An 8,723-nucleotide genomic window follows, 5' to 3' on the forward strand; every position below is an offset into this window, starting at 1 on the left:
ACAATACAGATGAGCAGCCCACCCAAGATTCCTTCTCTAAGAATTTAGAACTGGGAATGGAGGAGAGAAAGAGAGAGATACTGATTCTACCAGAGACAATGGGATGAGATAGCATGGTTGTTGGAACCATGGCTGGAACTGTAAAGCACAAATTGGAGAGCAGATAAAGTTGGTTCACAGAGAGAGAGAATGATGAAGCCATAAGGATGCAAGTTTCCCTATGGCTTTCCTCACCCTAACTCTTGTCCTTCCACAGGTCAGGCTGCATTTGTATTCTGGGTCCACAAGACATCGTTTCCTTAAAACCAATCCCCCTGATTTTGCTAAGGTGAGTCGGAACAAGTTGATTTCTGTTACACACACACACACACACACACACACACACACCACATGAGACAGCCAGGTAGGAAGTGCTCCCTGGCAGAGCCTCCCTGACCTGCACACTGGGAGGAATGCACGCTGGGGTGGAGCCTTGGGAGGTTCTCGTGGTTTGCAGTGGGGAGGAGCCTGCCGCCCTCTTCCTGGGTAGAACCTGGGATTCAGTTCGCCAGGCAGGAAGTGCACTAGCAGGACTCTGGCTTTCCGGAGAGTCTCTGTTTTTCCTTTTTTTTTTTTTTCCTTTTCGCCCAATAAATACCATTTTTCTCACCCTTCAAAGTGTCTGCAAGCCTAATATTTCATGGATGTTTGACAAGGACCCCGTCTTTAGCTGAACTAAGGAGAAAGTCCTGCAACACACACATGGAGCTCAGCAAACGGAGGATGTAGTAGGTAGAATTTTTAAATGGCCTCTATGATTTCTTTGCCTGGTATCCACATCTTTGTGTCATCCTCTCCCCTTCAGTTGTGGGAGGGATGTATAACTTGCTTCTGAAAAGTAGAATATAGTAAAGGTGAAGAAATCCTGCAGTTGAGGTGAAGTTAATGAAAAGGGAGATAATCCTGGGTGGGCCTGACCTAATCAGGTGAGTTCTTGGAGAATGTCAAGTAAGAAGTAAGCCTAGAGTCAGAGACTCACTCTTTCCTGTTAGCCTTGAAGAGGCAAGATGCTTGAGTTCTACAGCTGCAAGGAAATCAATTCTAACAACCACGTGTGCTTGGAAGACGACCACCACCACCCGCACCCCACCCCGCCCCCGCCCCTCTGAGCCTCAGATAGGACGCTAGACCCTCCCTGATTATAGTCTGCAAGACACGGAACCTGGACTCCTGGTCTATGGGAGCTGTTTTAAGTTCTAAGCCGTTAATTTTTGGTAATTTGTTATGCAGCAAATGGCTCTGTTGTTTGTTATTCCAATCCCCCTCTTCCCCCCTGTCTCCTTTAAATAACAACCAGCATTTCAGGTCTGAACTGTCATGACTCCAATCTGCTTGTCAAGATGGACTCTAAGTAGAGTCAGGTGAAGAGGCCAGGTTAGCTATATTCCTTCTTATTTTCCATCCTTCAGTCATGGCCTGAGCCTTTTCCTTCCCTGAAATCTAATGAGAATCACTCCTCAGCTGATTATCATGGACTCGATGGCTTGTCATTAAGAATACCTCAGCCACAGGCAGCAGTGAGAAGAGAAGTGAAGGAGGAGGGGTGTTTAGGAAATGCCTGGTCCTGAGGGCAGAAGCAGTTTTGAAGTTGCACCTGCTCTGACAGAAAACTTGAGTGTAAGACTTACTGATGTCATTCTCCTCAGTTCTTCATGGACATAGGGCTGTCATGGGGAAATTAGGCAAAGATTCTGCTTTGGCAGGAAGAACTATGGCTCCCTGCCCACATCCCTTCATTCAGCTCCCTCCCCCATTGGCCAGAATACACCAAGTTGTCAGCACCAGCCGGCCCGTGGCTATTCAGAATGTCTCTGGAAACCATGAAAGCTAGGAGGCATGAGATCTGGGTGCTGGGGCTGGTGAGTCCTCTAGTAACCAACCCAACTGTAAAGAAGTAATAATATATGGCATCTGCATAATGGTCTACAGCTTCCAACTTGCTTTAAGCTCTATTTATCCTTTGGGTCTCTCATCAGCCCTGGAAGAAAAGCAGTTATCTTTGTCAGGCCTCTGAGCCCAAGCTGAGCCATCATGTCCCCTGTGACCTGCACGTACACATCCAGATGGCCGGTTCCTGCCTTAACTGATGACATTCCACCACAAAAGAAGTGAAAATGGCCTGTTCCTGCCTTAACTGATGACATTGTCTTGTGAAATTCCTTCTCCTGGTTCATCCTGGCTCAAAAGCTCCCCCACTGAGTACCTTGTGACCCCCACTCCTGCCCGCCAGAGAACAACCCCCTTTGACTGTAATTTTCCTTTACCTACCCAAATCTTATAAAACAGCCCCACCCCTATCTGCCTTTGCTGACTCTCTTTTCGGACTCAGCCCGCGTGCACCCAGGTGATTAAAAGCTTTATTGCTCACACAAAGCCTGTTTGGTGGTCTCTTTACACGGACGCACATGAAATTTGGTGCTGGGACTCGGATCGGGGGACCTCCCTTGGGAGATCAATCCCCTGTCCTCCTGTTCTTTGCTCCATGGGAAAGATCCACCTACGACCTCAGGTCCTCAGACCGACCAGCCCAAGGAACATCTCACCAATTTTAAATTGGGTAAGCGGCCTCTTCTTACTCTCTTCTCCAAGCTCTCTCACTGTCCCTCAACCACTTTCTCCTTTCCACTCTTCAATCTTTCCCTTCTCTTAATTTCAATTCCTTTCATTTTCTGGTAGAGACAAAGGAGACACGTTTTATCTGTGGACCCAAAACTCCGGTGCCGGTCACGGACTAGGGAAGGCAGCCTTCCCTTGGTGTTTAATCATTGCAGGGATGCCTGATTATTCACCCAAGTTTCAGAGGTGTCAGACCATGCAGGGACACCTGTCTTGGTCCTTCACCCTTAGCAGGAAGTTCCGCTTTTCTGGGGAAGGGGCAATACCCCAACCCCTTCTCTCCATGTCTCTACCCCTTCTTCACCTTTCTGGGGGGCAAGAAACCCCCAACCCCTTCTCCTTCACCCTTAGCGGCAAGTCCCGCTTTTCTAGGGGAGAGGCAAATACCCCAACCCCTTATATCTCTGCGCCCCATCCCTTATTTCCCCACCCCAACCCCTTATATCTCTGTGCCCCGATCCCTTATTTCCACACCCCAATCTCTTATATCTCTGCACCCCAATCCCTTATTTCCGTGCTCCAACCTCTTATATCTCTGCACCTTTGTGCCCCGACCCCTTCTCTGCTTTTCTGGAGGGCAAGAACTCCCTACCCCTTCTCCGTGTCTCTACTCTTTTCTCTGGGCTTGCCTCCTTTACTATGGGCAAGCTTCCACCTTCCATTCCTCCTTCTTCTCCCTTAGCCTGTGTTCTTAAGAACTTAAAACCTCTTCAACTCTCACCTGACCTAAAATCTAAGCATCTTATTTTCTTCTGCAATGCCGCTTGACCCCAATACAAACTCGACAGTAGTTCCAAATAGCCAGAAAATGGCACTTTCAATTTTTCCATCCTACAAGATCTAAATAATTCTTGTCATAAAATGGGCAAATGGTCTGAGATGCCTGACATCCAGGCATTCTTTTACACATCGGTCCCTCTCTAGTCTCTGTTCCCAATGCAACTCATCCCAAATCTTCCTTCTTTCCCTCCCACCTGTCCCCTCAGTCCCAACCCCAAGCGTCGCTGAGTCTTTCTAATCTTCCTTTTCTACAGACCCATCTGACCTCTCCCCTCCTCGCCAGGCCGAGCTAGATCCCAATTCTTCCTCAGCCTCCGCTCCTCTACCCTATAATCCTTTTATCACCTCCCCTCCTCACACCCGGTCTGGCTTAGTTTCATTCCGTGACTAGCCCTCCCCCACCTGCCCAGCAATTTACTCTTAAAAAGGTGACTAGAGCTAAAGGCATAGTCAAGGTTAATGCTCCTTTTTCTTTATCCCAAATCAGATAACATTTAGGCTCTTTTTCATCAAATATAAAAAACCCAGCCCAGTTCATGGCTCGTTCGGCAGCAACCCTGAGAGGCTTTACAGCCCTAGACCCTAAAAGGTCAAAAGGCCGTCTTATTCTCAATATACATTTTATTACCCAATCTGCTCCCGACATTAAATAAAACTCCAAAAATTAAATTCCGGCCCTCAAACCCCACAACAGGATTTAATTAACCTCGCCTTCAAGGTGTACAACAATAGAAAAAAGTTGCAATTCCTTGTCTCCACTGTGAGACAAACCCCAGCCACATCTCCAGCACACAAGAACTTCCAAACGCCTGAACCGCAGCGGCCAGGCTTTCCTCCAGAACCTCCTCCCCAGGAGCTCGCTACAAGTGCCAGAAATCTGACCACCAAGCCAAGGAATGCCTGCAGCCCAAGATTCCTCCTAAGCTGTGTCCCATCTGTGCGGGACCCCACTGGAAATCGGACTGTTCAACTCACCTGGCAGCCACTCACAGAGCCCGTGGAACTCTGGCCCAAGGCTGACTCCTTCTCGGCTTAGCGGCTGAAGACTGACAGTGCCCGATCACCTCGGAAGCCCCGTAGACCATCACGGACGCCGAGCTTTAGGTAACTCTCACAGTGGAGGGTAAGTCCATCCCCTTCTTAATCAATACGGAGGCTACCCACTCCACATTACCTTCTTTTCAAGGGCCTGTTTCCGTTGCCTCCATAACTGTTGTGGGTATTGATGGCCAGGCGTCTAAACCTCTTAAAACTCCCCAACTCTGGTGCTAACTTAGACAATACTCTTTTAAGCACTCCTTTTAGTTATCCCCACCTGCCCAGTTCCCTTATTAGGCCGAGACACTTTAACTAAAGTATCTGCTTCCCTGACTATTCCTGGATTACAGCTACATCTCATTGCCGCCCTTCTTCCCAATCCAAAGCCTCCTTTGCGTCCTCCTCTTATATCCCCCCACCTTAACCCACAAGTATAAGATACCTCTACTCCCTCCTTGGCGACCGATCATGCACCCCTTACCATCTCAGTAAAACCTAATCACCCTTACCCCGCTCAATGCCAATATCCCATCCCACAGCATGCTTTGAAAGGATTAAAGCCTGCTATCACTCGCCTGCTATAGCATGGCCTTTTAAAGCCTATAAACTCTCCTTACAATTCCCCCATTTTACCTGCCCTAAAACCAGACAAACCTTACAAGTTAGTTCAGGATCTGTGCCTTATCAACCAAATTGTTTTGCCTATCCACCCCATGGTGCCAAACCCATATGCTCTCCTATCCTCAATACCTCCCTCCACAATCCATTATTCTGTTCTGGATCTCAAACATGCTTTATTTACTATTCCTTTGCACCCGTCATCCCATCCTCTCTTCGCTTTCACTTGGACTGACCCTGACACCCATTAGGCTCAGCAAATTACGTGGGCTGTGCTGCCGCAAGCCTTCACAGACGGCCCCCATTACTTCAGTCAAGCCCAAATTTCATCCTCATCTGTTACCTATCTCGGCATAATTCTCATAAAAACACACGTGCTTTCCCTGCTGATCGTGTCCGATTAATCTCCCAAACCTCAATCCCTTACAAAACAACAACTCCTTTCCTTCCTAGGCATGGTTACTGTGGTCAGAATTCTTACACAAGAGCCAGGACCGCACCCTGTAGCCTTTCTGTGCAAACAACTTGACCTTACTGTTTTAGCCTAGCCCTCATGTCTCCGTGCAGCGGCTGCTGCTACCCTAATACTTTTAGAGGCCCTCAAAATCACAAACTATGCTCAACTTATTCTCTACATTTCTTATAACTTCCAAAATCTATTTTCTTCCTCATACCTGACGCATATACTTTCTGCTCCCCGGATCCTCCAGCTGTACTCACTCTTTGTTAAGTCCCAAAATTACCATTGTTCCTGGCCCAGACTTCAATCCGGCCTCCCACATTATTCCTGATACCACACCTGACCCCCATGACTGTATCTCTCTGGTCCACCTAACATTCACCCCATTTCCTCATATTTCCTTCTTTCCTGTTCCTCATCCTGATCACGCTTGATTTATTGATGGCGGTTCCACCAGGCATAATCACCACACACCAGCAAAGGCAGGCTATGCTATAGTACAAGCCACTAGCCCGCCTCTTAGAACCTCTCATTTCCTTTCCATCGTGGAAATCTATCCTCAAGGAAATAACTTCTCAGTGTTCCATCTGCTGTTCTACTACTCCTCAGGGATTATTCAGGCCCCCTCCCTTCCCTACACATCAAGCTCGAGGATTTGCCTCCACCCACGACTGGCAAATTAGCTTTACTCAACATGCCCCGAGTCAGATAACTAAAATACCTGTTACTCTAGGTAGACACTTTCACTGGACAGGTAGAGGCCTTTCCTACAGGGTCTGAGAAGGCCACCACAGTCATTTCTTCCCTTCTATCAGACGTAATTCCTCAGTTTAGCCTTCCCACCCCTATACAGTCTGATAACAGACCAGCCTTTATTACTCAAATCAGCCAAGCAGTTTTTCAGGCTCTTAGTATTCAGTGAAACCTTTATATCCCTTACGGTCCTCTGTCTTCAGGAAAAGTAGAACAGACTAAAGGTCTTTTAAAAACACACCTCACCAAGCTCAGCCACCAACTTAAAAAGGACTGGACAATACTTGTACCACTTTCCCTTCTCAGAAGTCAGACCTGTCCTCAGAATGCTACAGGGTACAGCCCATTTGAGCTCCTGTATAGATGCTCCTTTTTATTAGGCCCCAGTCTCATTCCAGACACCAGACCAACTTAGACTGTGCCCCCAAAAAACTTGTCATCCCTACTGTCTTCTGTCTAGTCATACTCCTATTCACCATTCTCAACTACTCATACATGCCCTGCTCTTGTTTACACTGTTTCTCCAAGCCATCACAGCTGATATCTCCTGGTGCTATCCCCAAACCACCACTCTTAACTCTTAAAGTGAATAAATAATCTTTACTGGCAAGGCTATGCTGAACCTCCTTAGGCACTCTCTAATTAGATGTCCTGGGTCCTCCCAATTCTTAGTCCTTTAATACCTGTTTTTCTTCTTCTCTTATTCCGTTTAGTTTTTAATTTATACAAAACTGTATCCAGGCCATCACTAATAATTCTAAATGACAAATGTTTCTTCTAACAACCCCACAATATCACCCCTTACCACAGAATCTTCCTTCACCTTAATCTCTTCCACTCTAGGTTCCCAAGCTGCCCCTAATCCCGCTCAAAGCAGCCCTGAGAAACATCGCCCATTATCTCTCCATACCATCCCCAAAAATTTTCGCCATCCCAACACTTTACCACTATTTCGCTTTATTTTTCTTATTAATATAAGAAGACAGGAATGTCAGGCCTCTGAGCCCAAGCTGAGCCATCATGTCCCCTGTGACTTGCATGTACACATCCAGATGGCCGGTTCCTGCCTTAACTGATGACATTCCACCACAAAAGAAGTGAAAATGGCCTGTTCATGCCTTAACTGATGACATTGTCTTGTGAAATTCCTTCTCCTGGTTCATCCTGGCTCAAAAGCTCCCCCACTGAGTACCTTGTGACCCCCACTCCTGCCCGCCAGAGAACAACCCCCTTTGACTGTAATTTTCCTTTATCTACCCAAATCTTTTAAAACGGCCCCACCCCTATCTGCCTTTGCTGACTCTCTTTTCGGACTCAGCCCGCATGCGCCCAGGTGATTAAAAGCTTTATTGCTCACACAAAGCCTGTTTGGTGGTCTCTTTACATGGACGCACATGAAAATCATCATTCCTGTTTTACAGATGAAGAAACTGAGGTCCAGAGAAGTTAAACAACCTTCCTAAGATTACACAGCTTAGTAAGTGGCAGAACCACGGCTGGAAGCCAGGTCCTTCCTCATGCAAGTCCTGGCTCATTCATTCCTTTTCCAAAGACTTGCTGAGCACCTTCTAGGTGCCAGATGTGGTGCTGGCTCCTGGGGACATGGGAGTAAACAGGCCAGGCGTGGCCCTGAACCATCAAATAGACAACCACAGAAATAACAACGTGAGTTAAAATGAGATCATGAAGAAGAGACACAGGTTTCTACAATGGTTTAGTAGAGGGATCTCTAACCAAGTTTGGAGAGTTGAGAAAATCTCTATGAGGCAGTCACATCCATGTAAGCTAAGATCTGAAAGACAAAAGTTGTTATCCAGGAGAGTGGCAGCAGGGAGAGCATTCCAGATGCAGGGAATAGCTTGGCACGTTTGTGGAAGAGAAAAATCTGTTAACGTGATTGTAGGGTAGGGTGGAAAAAAGGAGAAATGGAGCAAGATGAGGCTAGGGAGGCAGGCAGGGACCAGACCACGAACTGCCTAAAAGCTCTGCTTAAAAATGTTTGCCACGATTTGAAGAGTAATGGGAAGCCTTGAAGGTTTTTAACCAGAAGAGTCTTATATTTAGATTTGTTATTTTTTAAATATCACACTGGCTGCTGTTTAGGAATGATGCTGGAGGCTGACGAAGATAAGGGTGGAAAGTGGGCAATAAATCAGGAGCTGTTGCAACATTCCCAGCAAAGGATAATGGTGAATGTAATGGCAATGGGGATTTGGGGAAGCAGGGGGGCCTCGTGGCTGATTGGATGTGGTGTTGGTGAGGGAGGAGGGGTCACAGATTTCCATCCTCCCATGGGTGTTTCTATCTCCCAGGCTAGGCTTCTTGTGTTTGCTTTCCCTCTTGCAGAACAAAGACAAAACCGGGCCCTTCCACACAGTAGCTGGAACACAAAGGAAGATCAGCCAAGCCTCAACATAAT

At 47.1% G+C, this 8,723-nt stretch overlaps 1 long non-coding RNA gene across 1 annotated transcript; it reads left to right on the forward strand.

Annotated features, from left to right (window-relative positions):
- Positions 1–249: 249 nt before the first annotated feature.
- Positions 250–767, forward strand: LOC107967195 (uncharacterized). The gene is made up of 2 exons (XR_008538126.2): positions 250–328; positions 659–767. It is a non-coding gene; the product is annotated as an uncharacterized LOC107967195 (long non-coding RNA).
- Positions 768–8,723: the final 7,956 nt, after the last annotated feature.

The sequence above is a fragment of the Pan troglodytes genome, chromosome 9 (genome assembly GCF_028858775.2).
Source record: "Pan troglodytes isolate AG18354 chromosome 9, NHGRI_mPanTro3-v2.0_pri, whole genome shotgun sequence".
Lineage (NCBI taxonomy): Eukaryota > Metazoa > Chordata > Mammalia > Primates > Hominidae > Pan > Pan troglodytes.